General features: G+C 31.1%; 1 long non-coding RNA gene across 1 annotated transcript; it reads right to left on the reverse strand.

Moving 5' to 3' along the window:
• Positions 1–4,336: 4,336 nt before the first annotated feature.
• On the reverse strand, positions 4,337–16,964 carry LOC139501102 (uncharacterized). Its single transcript, XR_011658460.1, has 2 exons — positions 16,851–16,964; positions 4,337–4,732 (listed from the first exon to the last, which is right to left on the reverse strand). It is a non-coding gene; the product is annotated as an uncharacterized lncRNA (long non-coding RNA).
• Between the last annotated feature and the right edge of the window lie 607 nt (positions 16,965–17,571).

Consider the following 17,571-nt stretch of genomic DNA (forward strand, 5'->3'; position numbering starts at 1 on the left):
CGTTTTAAACAAACAACAATTTTTTTAATTTTTTTTAAGTCAAGTATATATGGTTCAATGCCTGACATGATAACACATATTGACTGACTTTTTGTGTCGCAACGTAATACTATTTCAAACTATGAAGATTAAATTTCTTTATTATATTATATTTACGGAAATTGTATTATAGATTCACTTTTAAGAATCTATTTATGCGTATGAACACATAATTATACAGATGCGAGTTAGGAAAAAATGAATTTTAATAAGAGTTCAAGTGAGATAAAAAGCCTGAAAGTACAAGCATCAATTTTAAACATTTGAAAATTTTGTACATCTAAAAGATTAACATGTCTTTTTAATAAAATATCAAGAGAATTCACAAAAACATTTAATTGTAAAACAGTCTCTTCACTGAATAATAAAAAATAAGTTCGTAAGACTACAAAGCGATCGCAGACTAAGAGTCGCTGAATCATTTACTATCTCATTTTCAATTACTGAGACACCCTAATAATCGCTTGGACTTCATAACGATTAAAGAACTCACGACAAATTAGAATCACTGAGACTCTGTAACAGTTTTGTATTCCGTGAGCAAGTTAAATAAACGAGACACTGTAATAATTTGGTATCCCGTGAGAAAGTAAAATATCTGAAACACCGTTACCATTAGGTAAATGGAGAGTTTGTTTAATCACTGAAATACTATCTCGAGAACTGAGCAATGTGATCGAGAGTTAGGGAAATCACTGAGACAGCAAAACGCCAAACAAATGATGATGGCGGTTACAGATCTTGCACACTAATATTTGTTATTACTTATCAGATTTTTACTCATCTTAAGTGCACACGTCTGTTTTTTAAAAAGATACAAGCACTAAAATGATTGATTAAGTAAACATGTGTGTTGTTTGAAATCTCAATGATTGGGATGTCAGTCTAAAATGAAAATGTTTGATTCACTAAATCGATATTCAAATAATCATACTTGATAGTCTGTGACTAGTCCTTCTCATTATAAACCTTGGCTCGGGCAAAGGCAAAAGCCGTTATTCTTCCAAGGGCTCACTTATCACACAAAACGCATTGAGTATTTTCATATCGATATAAGATCAAACTCTTTTCACATGGTCTTTGAATTGTTATATTTTCCAAGTACATGAAAATTAAACTTTATAAGTTTTACTTAAATATTCTCATATCCAAATTCTTCTGTTTACTCTGTAGTTAAACTTTGTTATGTTAACATTTTAAATGTTTGTTAAGTGTTATCTGAGTTGTGACTAATGGTTGATAGCCTATAGTTTACATAAAAAAAAAAAAAACGACCCGTCCTCTCTGTGTTCTGTACACAAGAGAGCCGAAAGATATCGAAAGGGACAATCAAACTGAGCGAATTAAATGCCTTGGCCAAAATTGAAAATAAATAACAGCTCACAAAACAAAACTTGGAAAACTAAAGACGGAGGAACAAGTACCAAAAGACCGGGGGTGAACTCAGATACAGCAAATGGATCAGCAGATCCTGCTCTACCTGTTACACCCGTTGTGGTATTCTTACAAATAATATCAAGTGATTAGGCATCGGACAAATTGTATATGTACCTATGTTATAGGTTTCCCAAGTGCATATATGAATTTCTAAATCCTTCTTTATTTGGCCTTTGTACCGTTTTCATTCCAGCGTCACGAATATGCTTTTTTAAAGACGAAATGAAAAACTTTGATCTTGTACTCTTATGATGAGTTGGTTGCTAATGACACAATTGTTTGGATGCAGCCTCCTAGATTGTACGACATAATATACAAATAAGATTGAACAGACGTTCATTCAGTATATAGACATATATAAATGACTTATAAGTAATACAGATCAGCTTTGCAGACAGAATATTCCATAAAACAGACATAGTTGTTTTTTTACATTTTCACAATAAACATGTTTTTAGCTTCAGCCTATTTTAGACAACACAATTAATCACTGATTGTCTGGTAGCAGACATGTATATTTGTTATTTCACTTTAAAGTAGTTCAACGGCCAGACAATTGTTCCATAATTGGATTTACTTCTTTCATTACGTGATATTTTCGTCTGCGCTTGCTGTAAAACAAATAAGCTTCTTTAAAGGTTAATGAATTACCTTCATCCTATGTCTACTGAGGGGGGTATGAGTTCGAGTTGATGTTTTGTAAAAGTATTTTTTAATGAGCTCACTGCAATGGGAGTGAACCTTCTGAAAGACAAAATATATGTATATAGGTCTGTTTTCAGATAAATATCAATGATGTCTTGATCGTGAAAAAAGGAAAATAACAAAATACCAAACTCAGCGGAAATTTCAAAAAAGGAAAGTCCGTAATCAAATTGCTTAATCAAAAACTAATGTGATATCATTGGCAACGGAGATATCTGTTCACTAGAGCTAATACGAAGTGGATGTAAGCAATAATAGACGAAAAGTAAAGAAACAAATGTACCGAACTCCACAAAAATTCAAAACGGAAAGTCCTTTAAAAAATTAAAGTACTGAAAGAGGAAAAACGTTTTCTGGTTCATATACTATCTCTAAATCACAAAAAAGCTTTTATGAGTTTCTCATATAGGTATATGATGGTTAGACAAAGTTATTGATGTTAAATAACAACTTTTATCTTTATCTCAAATTTATCTGCAAAAACAAAGGCAATTTATGAAACATATTTTTAAACCGTTTCTAATTCCTTCTTAGAAAGTGATGTACTTTTTCCAAACGTTTGACTGTATAGAATATTACACATTCATCTAGATCACAATCAATCTCCTTAAATAGCTACAACTAATTTTGACGAATAATGCATTTGACGTTCATCTTGTGAATGATATCAGAATGGTTAAGCCCTTAATGCAAAGACTCCAAGAAAAAAAAACGGTCAATTGATGGTAATACTGACATATGTGTCAATCATTGGCGCATGCAATATTCAACAAACTGTCATTGAGACTTAGTAAATTAATGCTTTATAAAGTATAGTTAGCAGTTGATCTAGTTTGATGCATTTGGCGTGACATTTACGACAAGAGAAGATAGAAGCATTTTATTTAAGCATGACATCTTCAACATGTTCAACGAATCAGAGATAAAGGAGTGTTGATTTGCATGTTTACAGATACATTGACGAAAAGTGTTTTTGTCCTTTTTAAATACTTGTTTGTACTTTGAAATTAAAACAGAAGCACTGACGAAACATCGGCTGATATTTTTGAGTTTATCAATTTGACGAAAAATGATGTAGTCGTTTTTTAATACTTGTTTGTACTTTTATAATTAGAACAGAAGTACTGAAGTAACCTCGGCTGATATTACCGTATAAAATATCCATGAAAGATGTGTCATTGGATGTTACTCAAACACAGTCAATATTTTATCAGTATGTTATATCATGTATTAATAATTCAGTACATGGACATTTCTTTTCGTATACATCAGATTACTTTCATGTAACCGCAATAACGGGTTGAAACTAAACAACAGCTAAATGGAATTGCAGAATTTGAACCAGAAATACTGGACAATTCAAAATACAATGTGGAACAGCTTTTTTTCCAATCAAAAACATACATTTAAAATAAATGTATATTCTTACTTTCCTATCGAACTATGGTGTGATACTTAAAGGTGATTAAAAAATATATATTAAAAAATATTCTCTAATACACAACTTGAAGAGACCAGAATTCTACATGAAGTGAAATTTTTCATACATTCGATCATTAAACAACTAAAATCATCGTTATTTCAAGTTTCGGACTGTATTCCCATTTCATAATAATATCGGAAGCATGATACGTCAGCAATGGCGTTCTGTTATTTGATTGATTGCTTGTTATATAATGTCCCTTTTCGTCTATTTCTTAGCGGTTAGTTTAAATTCATGAAGGAATTCGGAATCCCCGTAGAGAACCAACGACTTCGACAGGAAAACTTATAATCCTTGTTCATTAAAATTGGATTTGAGAGCATGTGAGACCTGCGGGATTCAAACTAGCAACATCGGTGTTTACAGGCTAGTAACAAGTGGTTGAACTACTTAAAACACTCGCAACCGATGCCCCTATGTTATTTTGAATTTGGTGTTTATACATACAGTGTTATTTAATTTCTAATATGCATTTCAGTACGTTGCTGAAGACCTTTTTAGGAACTGATTTTTGTGTTTCATTCGTTTAAGCTAATTTGTTACAGTGTTGTATTAAAAAAAATGTTATTTCACATGTTATAAATGTTATTTCACATGTTATAAATGTTATTTCACATGTTATAAATTCTTATGTTATAGCGGTATTTGGAAGGTGGAATGATGAAACGTACAAAAATTACAAATAATTCTAAATAGTATTAGACGATATAAAGAAATGTACAGTTCTGTAATATTTCCTTATGAGAGTTATTCTTCACGCTAAAATGAATAGCACATCACAATAAAAAAAGACAGATATCCATAAAGGAATATTAAGCTGTGACAGCTTATACCGCCTACGATACATCAAACTTTGCAAAATACAATGGCCGCCGTCATAGTGGCACCATTTTCTATGAACGAAATTGTCCGATCTTGCAATATATTTTACATCATTAACATTGTACTCTTTGTCGTGATAAACAACTAACCAGTGCAGACGACAGCTAAGGCAATTTCCTTCCAATCTTCTCAGACATCGATCGCCATTTTTATTGCTTCGTCCAGACAGTTTTTAATCTTGTTTGTCTGTAAAATACATTTCCATTAATAGGTTTATGAATGAAGTGACCGCGGTCAACCTTGGCCAATCAGTTATCTGAGTAAGAAAACCGATAGACAGTCTGTCCACTGTAATCGGTATATCCCGTTTCTGTCAAGGATCTCTGTATGTACAATAAATGATAAATGATCTTCCTTAATTTAATTCCATGATAGATTACTCTTTTCCGCAGTAGTTTTTTTATGACAAAATTCTAGATTTTTATGGTAAAATCTGTTATTATTTTATCGTGCAAAGACCAGTGTACTCAATTTAGAGAAAAGATTTCACTGTTTCTAGGAGATTTCTCTTTTCCACAGCAGTTATTCTATGACAAAATTCTAGAATTTGAATATCCGGTAAAATCTGTCTATGTTTATTTCGTGCTATGACCATAAGTATTCAATTTAGAGAAAAGAGTTCACTGTTTCTAGAAACATTGTTTAGACTCTAACACACATGAGGGTGTGTAAATATGTCTGACTCGTTTCACTCGAAGGTTCGACTCTTTAAAGTAAAATTAAAGTTATACACTTAAAAATAATATTTTAAATTTTAAATTGATATTATTTATTTGAAATTATAAACTCATTCTTTAATACGTGTTGCTTTTGAATGCAATTTAAAAACAATTGCAAACTTTACATCGAAAGACATTGAAATTTAAGTAAGTACCCGAAAATGGTAATTTTTGAAATCTCAAGAAGAGATTTTATATGAATTTATAGGGTTAAATATACTTACCATGAAATTACATTTATATTATATAGAATATGTTTGCTTTCACAACATGTTCTCATCGCAATTAACTAGGTGATTAAAAATTACATCCATGAGATGTACTCACCTACGTCATAGTTCACCTGTGTAACATACACTAGCTTTAGTTTTAATTTGTCGTTTAATTGAATAATTTCAATTAAGTGAACAAAAAACTGAATTTATTCCAGGGGTGGTGGTGGATTGTGGTAAGTATATTTAACCCTATAAATTCATATAAAATCTCTTCTTGAGATTTCAAAAATTACCATTTTATATGAATTTGGTTAAATATACTTACCATGAAATTACATTTATATTATATAGAATATTTACTGATTAACAAGCAGTATTTCATTTGGTGGAGGATAAATTCTCTCACACACATACAATTTCAACATATAAAAAATTATGTGAAATTTTTTAAAAAGTAACTCCATTAAATTTTGTAAATACGGATATTAGTAAAAACCGAAATTACTGAATTTATTATACAATGAAGCTATGCTGCATAACTATATGTATCAATGGCAAACTTTGCAGATTGTATAAATACAAGTATGCAAAATTAATAGACTTGATGTAGAGTTGTCTCAATGGCACTCACATGTATATATATACCCCATCTTTCTATATCTGATGAATAAATAATCTGCAGGTCAGTATAGAAATAATTATATTAAAGCTCCTTCATTATGAGCTAAATGTGTTGTAATATTTATGCAACAGTAAATAAGCATTTATTTCTGAATAGGTTGTTCTTGTTGCTTGTACAAATCGACAAGAACTAATCCAACCTTAATTTCATTACTTTCCACTTTGAAACTTAAGTTTATTTGGAAACATTATTACCTTTCTTTAACTTTCCATTGTTTTCTCTATATTAATATAATAACAGATAATATATGATTGCTGTCGTCTTTTGATAACCTGATCAATATCACATCTTTCGAAATAAATTCTTTTCTACTTAATTAAAGAATTATAATCAATTAAAATATACTTTGTAAACAGGTGTCCTTAATACAATCAAAGTTTATTAAAGACTCAAACCAAAGTTGTTTCATGATTATGCTAAATCTGGATTAATCTTTAAACTTTTTTAAAGTTATAGTCCCTGAGAATTTGCTTCTCTGCTAGATATACTACTTTTAATATTTTATAGATTTAGAATAAAATATTTTCATCAAGAGAAGTCTTGTACTATTGTATAATGACAATTCTCTAAACTGACTAAAATTAAAAAAATCTGATAAAATTTCTATGAGTGGTAGAACCTTTGAATACAATGTCTACCATTTCAACCATGAACAATATTTTTGTTTTGTATTGGACTACTCAAGTGTAAAAAAAAAAATACAGAAATGGACAAATCAGTGGAAAAGTTTCAGTATACATGTACATGTTTCCATTGATATACTGCTTCCACAGAACATTTGGATGTTGAGCTGAATTAAAGCCATGATTGTTGTCCTTATAAGTCCAAAAAGAATGCTAACAGATGATTTTCTCCAGCTATGAAAAATCTGTCTAAAATAAAATGTTTTGATATTTCTAATTAACATTCACAACGGTTAACTTTCTAGAATATCTTGCCTTGTACAGTTCCAAATTTAAAGAAACAAAAATTTGACATAATGAACAACTCTTGTATGTTGCTCTTGACAATTGTTTATATTAATTTCAGAAATTATTTCGCTATCAGAAATACTAAAATGCAACTTGTCAAATATAGTTCTATAGTTGTATTTAAAGAAAAACACTTGTTTGGCAATATGGAAAACACTTGTACCAACTTGCAGTATCCTTAAGTGTTCTTAGTTATTTCAGAAATGGTTTCACTATCAAAAATGCTCATTTTATTTCTGTCTTGGTTCACCTCATCTGAATCCTATACATTCTGATATGATTCAATATATATCAACCAAACAGCTTTTGGTAGTATTTTGTGACTTCAACCCAGTCATTTGGTTAACTTAGTCACTCAGAAGAATTTTGCATTTGTCCCCAGATTTGGCAAAAACAAAATTAATGTGATTTAAATAATCACATCTTTCAAAACAATATTGAATCAAAATTTAAAGTAATTGTTCAAAATAAACACATTTCAATTTTGTGTAGCATATTCTTGCATAAGATACTAACTGTATGCTATATATTTATATTATTCTGGCTGGTAATATGGAAATTGAAAAGTGAATAATGACCATCAATTCGGAGGTTAAAAACACATGCATTCGGAAAACCTTCCTGCATATAGATAATATACAACTTGACTTTGACCAGACTAGATTTTTGTAACTTTATGCTTATAATGAGTAAAAATAAAAATAAACAGTGACATTTTAATATTTAGGTATAATATTAAGAAAATGTCTCACATTTGATTTGATATAATCATGGAATTATCATACTATATTTTACTTCCATGTACTATTCTTAGACTATTGAAAGCTATTTGCTAACTATTAATCAGTCTTTTAAATAAATTGCTTTTCCTACATTTTGCTGTAAGATTAACTGCTTCTACACTGGTGCTAAAATTTGAGAACCAATTGAAATGTATATATATTATATGTTTATATTGGTACATCATGTGTTACTCCAAAAAAAACCTCTTCTTTTTTTTTTCTGCATCTTGTAAAGACTGACTAAATAAAAGGTTTATATAAAGAGCTGTATAATAGATAGTTTCAAATCTTGAGAACTACTTCAATTTCCTAGACCAGGTCTAGCATTTTAAATAAATCCTGCATCCACAATGCTTTAAATCTTATTTATTTATTTACCAATATTTTACTAATTTTTTTACAAGATCTAAATTAATGATAATCTTGTTTCTATAAATCAGCATATTTGAGTCCTCTATACTTCAGAATTCTGAATCAATATTAAACTCTAGGAAAAACAATGTGTAGCCATTGCATAAACTGTTGGGTTCTACCAATCTCACAATAAGAATAATACGGACCCAATGAATGAATCCTTATAGCAGAAACTTGCCCATCTGTTGGCACTGCTTAGAAAACTTAAGATGTAAATTAAGGCATAATTTTCTATCTTTAAAAGAGCATCCAAACTCCTTTTGCTTTCATGATTGGAAGATATATGTATAATTTGACAGTGATTCCCATATAGTGGGGGTAAGATAGTCTCTTAAGTCTTACGTTATCACCTCTTTTTTTTTTTTTTTTTTTTTTTTTTTTGTACTCAAAACAAAACAGAATTAGTACATATTATATTTAATAAATGCATTGGCAATGTACACTCTGAATTATGTAATCAATATATAAGCCATTACCTTGAATGAGTCTTTGTGAAATGCATCATGGCATCCCCTAAATTCTTTATTCAATAGACAATCTAATGTTTACATAAAAACATATAAAAGCCTTTGTTTCCTTACTGCCGACAAAAACAAACAATTGGTTATAGCAGTTCATACTTATAATATTCATGTTCTTCTTGTCATAAGTAAACTGACCATGAAATTTAATATAAGTAAAAAGAGTTGTCACAAGCTATCAACTGTATTTAGAAAAGTGCTCCATTCTTACTGTCTCCATGTCTGTTAGAGCATTGGAGAATTATTTATCAGTAAAAAAATAATTAAATATTTACAGCAATTTGCTGTTCTGGAAAAATATTTCAGGCTTCTAAGAATTACTGTCCTGATTTAAACTGGACATATTTAAAAGAAGTATGTATTGGTATGCTTAAACTACAATCACATTTGTATTGTACTAGATAACAATGTATCATTTTCAGTGTCTTTAATATCTGTCTTGACTATTTCCAGACACTTGTTCAATATATTATCAATATGAGCAAATATGTTAATTGACTAAACTGTTGGTTCATCACAAAAAACAATGTGCAACCAAATATTAGCTATGCTTGTGTTGTTTTAAAATATAATAAAAGTAGACATAATGTTCCCTGGATGGAAGGATGTCTAGAAAAGTCAGATAGACCTGGACTTAAATTCACTAGTCTGATTCTAATTTATTTTATTTGCAACAATCATCCACGTGCAATTCTATGCTCCATAAATATCAATGTGCAATAAATAAATAGTTATGATTTAATTTTATGTAAGATATCAAATCTGTATTTTATTAGAATGAATGCAACTTACAGATTCTAAATCATGCATGTTGATCTAGTTCCTATGTTTCCTGTATGAAACATGTCAACATTAATCAAATAGACTTGGGCAAAATCCCTATTCTATTATAAGTCTATAGTGATCCATTGAGCACGTTTTATTTTCAATAAATATGGTTTATGTTCCCTGAATGGAAGGTTAACCAAATAAACATCATCAGTTGTGGGCAAAATCCCTATTCTGATTGTGATGTATTTATCAACTGTTAAAACAGTATCACTGTTGGTCTACGCTCCCTGTATGGAACGTTTTCCAAATAAAACAATCAGAAATGGACAGATTCCCTTTTCTGATTGAAATTTATTGAACCAATTGAGGTTCTAGTCACAATAGTGGTATACGCTCCCATACGGACGTTATCCACATTAAAATAATCAGATCTGGTCAAAATACCTATTCTGATTTAATAGTTATGTGTTTACACAGTCTCGTGTACCAGGTGTACACGTAACAGACTGCAAATTGTAAACAATCGAACCAATTGAGGTTCTAGTGACAATAGTGGTATACGCTCCCATACGGACGTTTTCCACATGAAAAACAATCAGATCTGGTCATAATACCTATTCTGATTTTAATATAGTGATGTGTTTACACAGTCTCGTGTACAGACTGCAAATTGTAAACAATCGACTTTATCCAAACTTTACACTCGACCCGTTTCGTAGCATTGCTCTAATGCAGTGAAAAATCCGGTCAGCTGAGCGTGAAAAAAGAAATAAACATCCGTTTAAATATATATCTTTTTAAAAACGTAGCACTCACGTAACATGTCCGATTTTGACAGCTAAATTCTGCATTTCCTCGGACCCGATTTAATGTTTGAAAATGGCGGCTAAACAAAGGTCATTTTCTATGTCGTCGTATTTCCAGACTCGTAAGCTGTAAAAATGACGAAAACGTGCATATCAGAAACTTGGCAGAAGCGCTGTATTCTGATTTACATTAAATTAATCGTATATCGATATTCCGAAAACAAATAATGTCTTTTATAAAACATAAGGATTTTCAACAGAAAACTGTTAAAAATCCTTGCCGACGAGAAACATGCGTTCTCTTGAACGCAAAAATTAAAACTAAAGCTAGTGTATGTTACACAGGTGAACTATGACGTAGGTGAGTACATCTCATGGATGTAATTTTTAATCACCTAGTTAATTGCGATGAGAACATGTTGTGAAAGCAAACATATTCTATATAATATAAATGTAATTTCATGGTAAGTATATTTAACCAAATTCATATAAAAACGATTCATTGCATTATTGCCATGATTTATTTTGTTTTTGATTAATGATGCATGTATATTCATTTTTATTCATTTCTGAATTTTTTTAACCAAAATGTCAATTGCCATTAGAAATAAGCCATAACGAAACAAGAAACAAAAAGTACACATGCACTTGCAGTCTCGTAATTGACAGCTCCATAGTCTTAAATGCAAAACAGCTAATCTTTGATTTTTTAAATAAAATGCTACATATGAAATAAATCGTTTATATGTCATGAACATGTATGTAGTAATGTGTAATTGGTATGTTATTTATGGGAGGAAATGCATCATTCCAAACTACTTTTTCTTTTTGCTGTGATTTCAGGCCGCACCACTACCAGTAAACATGAAATCCTTTCACTTTCCTGGTTTGATACAACATTTTTTTAAATCTTAAATAATGTATTAATTCAGCATCACACAGAATAAATGATTATTTTATTTCACTCCATGAAACTGGATTCGTAAAACAAGACTGGTACCTAAAAAGACTTTTTGAAAATAGCCCCTTTGTGTAAAACAATTTAGGAAATTGCCCATACTAATTTGTTTGCAATATTTGATAATAACGACCACTTCTTCAGTTATTACATCCACTCTGGCTATTTGGAAATCGGAAAAGATCAACTCAGCTCTGAGAGTTGTCTCCCATCTTTGACTTACCATACCTTCACGTTACGACCATCCGCTTACCACCCTTGCTTTTGAGTGCGACGACGTTCACTGTATATAATTTCCTCAAACATGCAATGTTGAAACCTGATAACTGTTTCACCCTTAATTTTTGTTATTCAAAACAAGATATAAAAGCAAACAGCAGCTATTAACTGAGTCATTCATTACATAGACATATTTATAGAATACATTATTTGTAATTTGATTGATTTTAGCTCCTGGCGTCCGATTTCAAATAAATGAACACAAAACGCAGAACACAACAAAGATACTTCCTAGAGAGATAACCTTCGCCATTTTAAAGATGTTTTTATTGAATCTTAAAATAGAGAGATATACGTAAAAACAAAATTATATAATTGTACTTTTTATATTTTTATAGGAATATAGATTTTATATCAAAAGAAATAAGAGGGAGAATACCGAAACCAAAAGTGAGAAGGAATAAGGAATATTATATTACATTTCCTTTTAGCCCCAAGCTCATTTGTTAGAAATTTTACTTATCCGTAACCTTTATAAAATTTTGAAATGGAGACATGAACATGAAAAAGATAACCTGTAGTATACCCCGATGTGAAAATATTTTAGCAATCAAAGAAAATTTAATGACCAACAACAATCGAATTGTGTTTAGTAAAATATTTAAAAACATTATGTTCTCAATTTATATAGGATCTATCTGAATGCTGCTTCTAACTTGATTCACTTGCATCGGTGCTTTTGTGGTAGCGTGAACTCCTTGAGTGCAGAATGCCGATACGCCAAAGACATGAAAATTGGTATGTGCAGCTTCTTCACTAACCACCGAGTATGAAAATGACTTGTAAAGAGAAAAAACATGAAATATTTGCAACTGGACAACCATAACCACTAAATCAATCATCTATTTCTCGACTTATCGTTCAGAATATGCATGAAATATTTGCCACGGGATGTTTACATGCATGGGATCAGATTTAAATTCAGGTATGAATAAAGGCAACAAAAGTATACCACTGTTCTAAAGTCATAAATCGATTTGAGGGAAAACAAATCTGTGTAACAAACTAAAACCGTAGGGAACACAACAACTATAAGAGCAAAACAACGGAGCAACAGAAACACTGAAGTGCCAACATATAGAGAAACGCACTATTTGTTGAACAATTGCCATATTCCTGACTTGATACCAGATATTTTGAGAAAAAAAATGGTCAGTTAAACCGGGTTTTATGTCTAACCAAACCACCCGCTTATATGACAATGTCCAAAGGTATAGCTCTAAAATAATTAATGACACTACGTGACAGGAATACAGTACAAGTAAACGCAAGAACACTCAGAACAGAGAAACGCATAAGTTAATAATATAATAGTACATTCTAACATATAAACCGCAGAATAACAACGGACATCTTCCTTCAACGACCGCACAGTACACCACAAACAGTGACGTATTATTGTTATTGCATATATCCGTTCTTTTAGAACAACCTTAATGCGTGTTTCGGAAATTTTCTTAAATAATGAAACGATCTTTGCGCTTTATGGATTGTTTTAGTAGAAAAACAAACGATAATTTTCTAATAATGACCGTATTCGATCTTTTTCAGTCTTCAATACATAGGTGAAGTCAAATGTTTGCTCTAAAAGGTGCTTAGGTCTTGAACTTACATGGCGAAGTAATTTGTCGTCCGGTGTTGAACGCCTCACTATAGTTTTGACATCAAGAATATCATTAAAATAGTTATTTCCTTGTTTTAGTTTTTATGCCTCACCTACGATAGTTTAGGGGAATTATATGTTTTCGGTCTATGTGTCCGTTCGTTCGTCCGTCCGTTCGTTCGTCCGTCTGTTTGTTAGTCCGTCCGTTCGTCCGTCTGTTTGCTAGTCCGTCCGTTCGTTCGTCCGTTCGTTCGTTCGTTCGTCCGTTCTTTCGTAAATTTGTCCCGCTTCAGGTTAAAGTTTGGTCAAATTAGTTGTTAATGAAGTTGAAGCCCAATCAACTTGAAACATAGAACACATGTCCCCTATGCCTTGATCTTTTTAATGTCAATGCCAAATTAGAGTTTTGACCAAATTCTACGGTCAACTGAACATAGAAAATGATATTGCGATTGGGGAATCCGTGTATTGCCGTCTCATGTTAACCAGATGAAGTCTGCAAATTGATTTCGATTCCTTTTTTCGTATTATTTTGATCTCATTGATGATGATCGTCAACGCTTGATGCTCTCGGTTTTATTTTTACTTTTCCGTAGTCCGTTTCGAACAACCAAATAAGAAATCAAAATTCAAAATACAAATACAGCGGATCCCTTTAATTTTGATATCTTGCAAATTTGCATTGTCAGATTTTTTATTTAAGAATTTGATTTTCAATTCACTCTATTACTATTTCTGATAGTTTTCCTTTTTAATTTTGTTAAATCATTTATAAGTTGTGATACTGACTGATAGATTACAATACAATAAATTGAGACCGGAAATGGGGAATGTGTCAAAGAGACAACAACCCGACCATAGAGAAGACAACAGCAGAAGGTCGCCAACAGGTCTTCAATGCAGAGAGAAATTCCTGCACCTGGAGGCGTTCTTCAGCTGGCCCCTAAACAAATATATATACTGGTTCATTGATAATGGACGCCATACTAAACTCCAAATTGTACACAAGAAACTAAAATTAAAAATAATACAAGACTTACAAAGGGCATGTACTAAAAGGTGGAGTGGAGTGGAGTGGAGTATTGGAGTGGAGTGGTGGAGTGTTGGAGTGGAGTCATGGAGTGAAATTAACTTAACATATACAAAAGTCAATATCAATTTAAAAATCATTTATAAAACAATATTTAAATTGCAGCACACAATGATTTTATATTATTTCATTTGACATATTTGATAATTTATCAAAGTTGGACAATGTTTGGGTTAGCATTTTATGACAGCATAGATGGAGGGGGGATAGTGTTGTCAATTGTGTAATTTATTTTACTATCCTAAATTATAGTGTATTTCTAATAAGAAGGGGAAGCAAAGGTCCAGTAACCTATGCAGTTAAAATTAATTTTGGACGAGCTCACAAAAAAATTATTAAAATATATATAGCGCTTATGTTAATTTTCAAATGTTGTAGGCTTAGTCCCTAGTTAAAAAAATGTATGTCTTTACCTGGCAAAATATGTTAGAATCTAACAGAGGCTAAACAATCATCTTGTGATAAAAAAAATATATATTGATATTTTAGTTATCAATTGACTATTGATATGATAAAATTAAATTGCCAATAAACATTTTCACTTTGATTTTATCTTACATGTTAATTTAATGACAATAGTGTGTTTCTTCCAATTAAAAATATATAAGGAAAATGTATCTAGCCCGGCGCGGGACGTTTGCGCTGTCACTTTAACCACCTGTTTGACCGTTGTTACGAGTAGTAAGAGCTATTTCCCGATTTATCTCTTTAACCACCTGTTTGACCGTTGTTACGAGTAGTAAGAGCTATTTCCTGATTATTTCGAATACTTCCAAAATTCACTCCATGACTCCACTCCAACGCTCCACCACTCCACTCCACTCCAATACTCCACTCCACTCCAATACTCCACTCCACTCCACCTTTTAGTACATGCCCTTACAAAGGCAAGAGGCTCCTGACTTAGGACAGGCGCACAATGCGGCGGGGTTAAACATGTTCATGAGATCACAACCCTCCCCCTATACCTCTGGCCAATGCAGGAAAGTAAACGCGCATAACAATACGCACATTAAAATTAAGTTCAAGAGAAGTCCGTTTGCTAGTGTTAGTTGGAAATTATTTACAAGCACTCAGATTCTTAACTAAACAGAAGTTTGTCAAGACAACTGCAATTAAATTACTTCTGAATCGAAAAATTAACACACGAAGAGGAAGAATATTTGACATCTCAAATCAAGAGTGAGAAAGATGAGCACAAACAAACAATTAAAATGACATTAAAAAATGTTCACCAATAGTTCTCATTGATCATGTTGGTCATTTGATCTCTGGTAGAACGTTGTTGCATTGGCAACTATAACACGTCTCTTTATTTTTACTTTTCCGTAGTCCGTTTCGAAAAACCAAAAAGAAATCAAAATTCGAAATATAAATACAGCGGATTTCTTTAATTTTGATATCTTGTTAATTTGCATTGTGAGATTTTAATTTTTTTTTCCATAAAAAAAAATCGAATTCAACCCTGTTTGATATTAAAGTGTGTGTTTTATCTTAGGTACATATAAATATCACGAGACTCTGAAACGACATCTTCATTTAAATTCGTTTATATATTTTCATTCATATTAGGAAAATTTGTATTTCGATGTTGTTTTTATATGTTCATTGGTAATTATATTTGAAATTGAGAATGGAAATAGGGAATAGGTAGACAACAGTCGAAGACCACCAATGGGTCTTAGTTTATTTACTGTTTTTATTTGTTCATTAATGAGGCCCCTCATGGGGGGTCCTAGTAATCACATAATCACCATTTTTTGGCCAATATAATCACATAATCATTAAATATTTGCTTGTCTTTAGTAATCAAATAATCATAAACTAAAAATACAGTCCTAGGTAATCAAATAATCATGAAATATTTGGCTTAATAATCAAATAATCATTAAAAAAACGGCCAAGTAATCACATAATCAAAAACCCCATGAGGGCCCTCATTAATAGGAATTTTTCTATGTTCATTGATAATAATATTTAGTTTTTTTTTAATGTTTTTGTTTGTTCATTAATAAGAATTTATATTGTTATTGTTCTTATATGTTCATTGATAATAATATGTTGTTGTTGTTTTTATAATTCATTGGAAATTCATAATTATATTGTGTTGTTGTGGTTATAAATGTTCATTCAATTGATGATAAGATTGTGTTGTTGTTGTTGTTTTTATTTGTTCAAAGATGATATACTTTGTTGTTATTGTTGATATACATTTCTAATTCATAAAAGGTCATTATAAAATAAAACCAAAGCTGTCGGAAGAAGAGCTATATGTGTATGCATTGTCTTTCAAAGACAGACTAACCACTTCTGATGGAGGTCATTATTATTGAGTGATTATAAAAAATTTAAAAACACAACGCTGTCGGAAGAAAAGTTATGTACTGTCTTTCAAAGACAAATAAACGTATATTGTATTCATTCTGATTATTTTATAATGCAAAATTTTCCAAAAAAAAAAAAAAAGGAAATGAAATATTATCAATACGTTACCTCCGCTTTGTCACTTCTGATTGATCTTCTATTGAGTTATGTACAATTCCGCAGTGATGACGTAACTTTAGGTCTTTAATTCAGTTTGACTAAAACTGAACAAAAAATGTTAATTTGCATTCGCAGCAGAAATTTTGTAGAAATTATTGATTTTTGCTGTAGTTGGTAATTTATTGAAATGTCAGGACTTTTTTGTATTGCGTAACTATAAGTTGTTTACTTAAAATTTAACCGAGAGAAGAGAAGGTGATTAAGTTCCTTAAATTAGACGATTTCATATCCTAAACAACGTCATTTAATTTACATGCTTTCAGCATTTTACATTTTTTCCTCCAAAATTGTCGATCTAATCATCTTTCGCAGCAAATGTCAACGGATCCAAATGCTCACAATTAATTGCAGTCACGAAATGGAAAAGTGCGCTTTGATTATCCAAGATGGCTATTCCCGTTTACGCAGACTGTTGGTGTCGATTTTACATGTACACGTTACCCATTAAAATGGATTTGAAAAAAAAAGAAAAATATCGAGCCTCCATAAGATAAAATGACCGATTCAAACTAGAGAATGAGCAGGATTCCTGGATAAAATTTTATAGGATTAAAAAGTAGCTCTAGACATCATTTTCTAGCAAGCCTAGTGAAAACTGAATTTTAGTATGTATGACCCTTGGAGGTCATCGGCAAATTATGAAATATGTGATTGGTAAAGCTTATAAAAT

This window comes from Mytilus edulis, chromosome 13, assembly GCF_963676685.1.
Source record: "Mytilus edulis chromosome 13, xbMytEdul2.2, whole genome shotgun sequence".
NCBI lineage: Eukaryota > Metazoa > Mollusca > Bivalvia > Mytilida > Mytilidae > Mytilus > Mytilus edulis.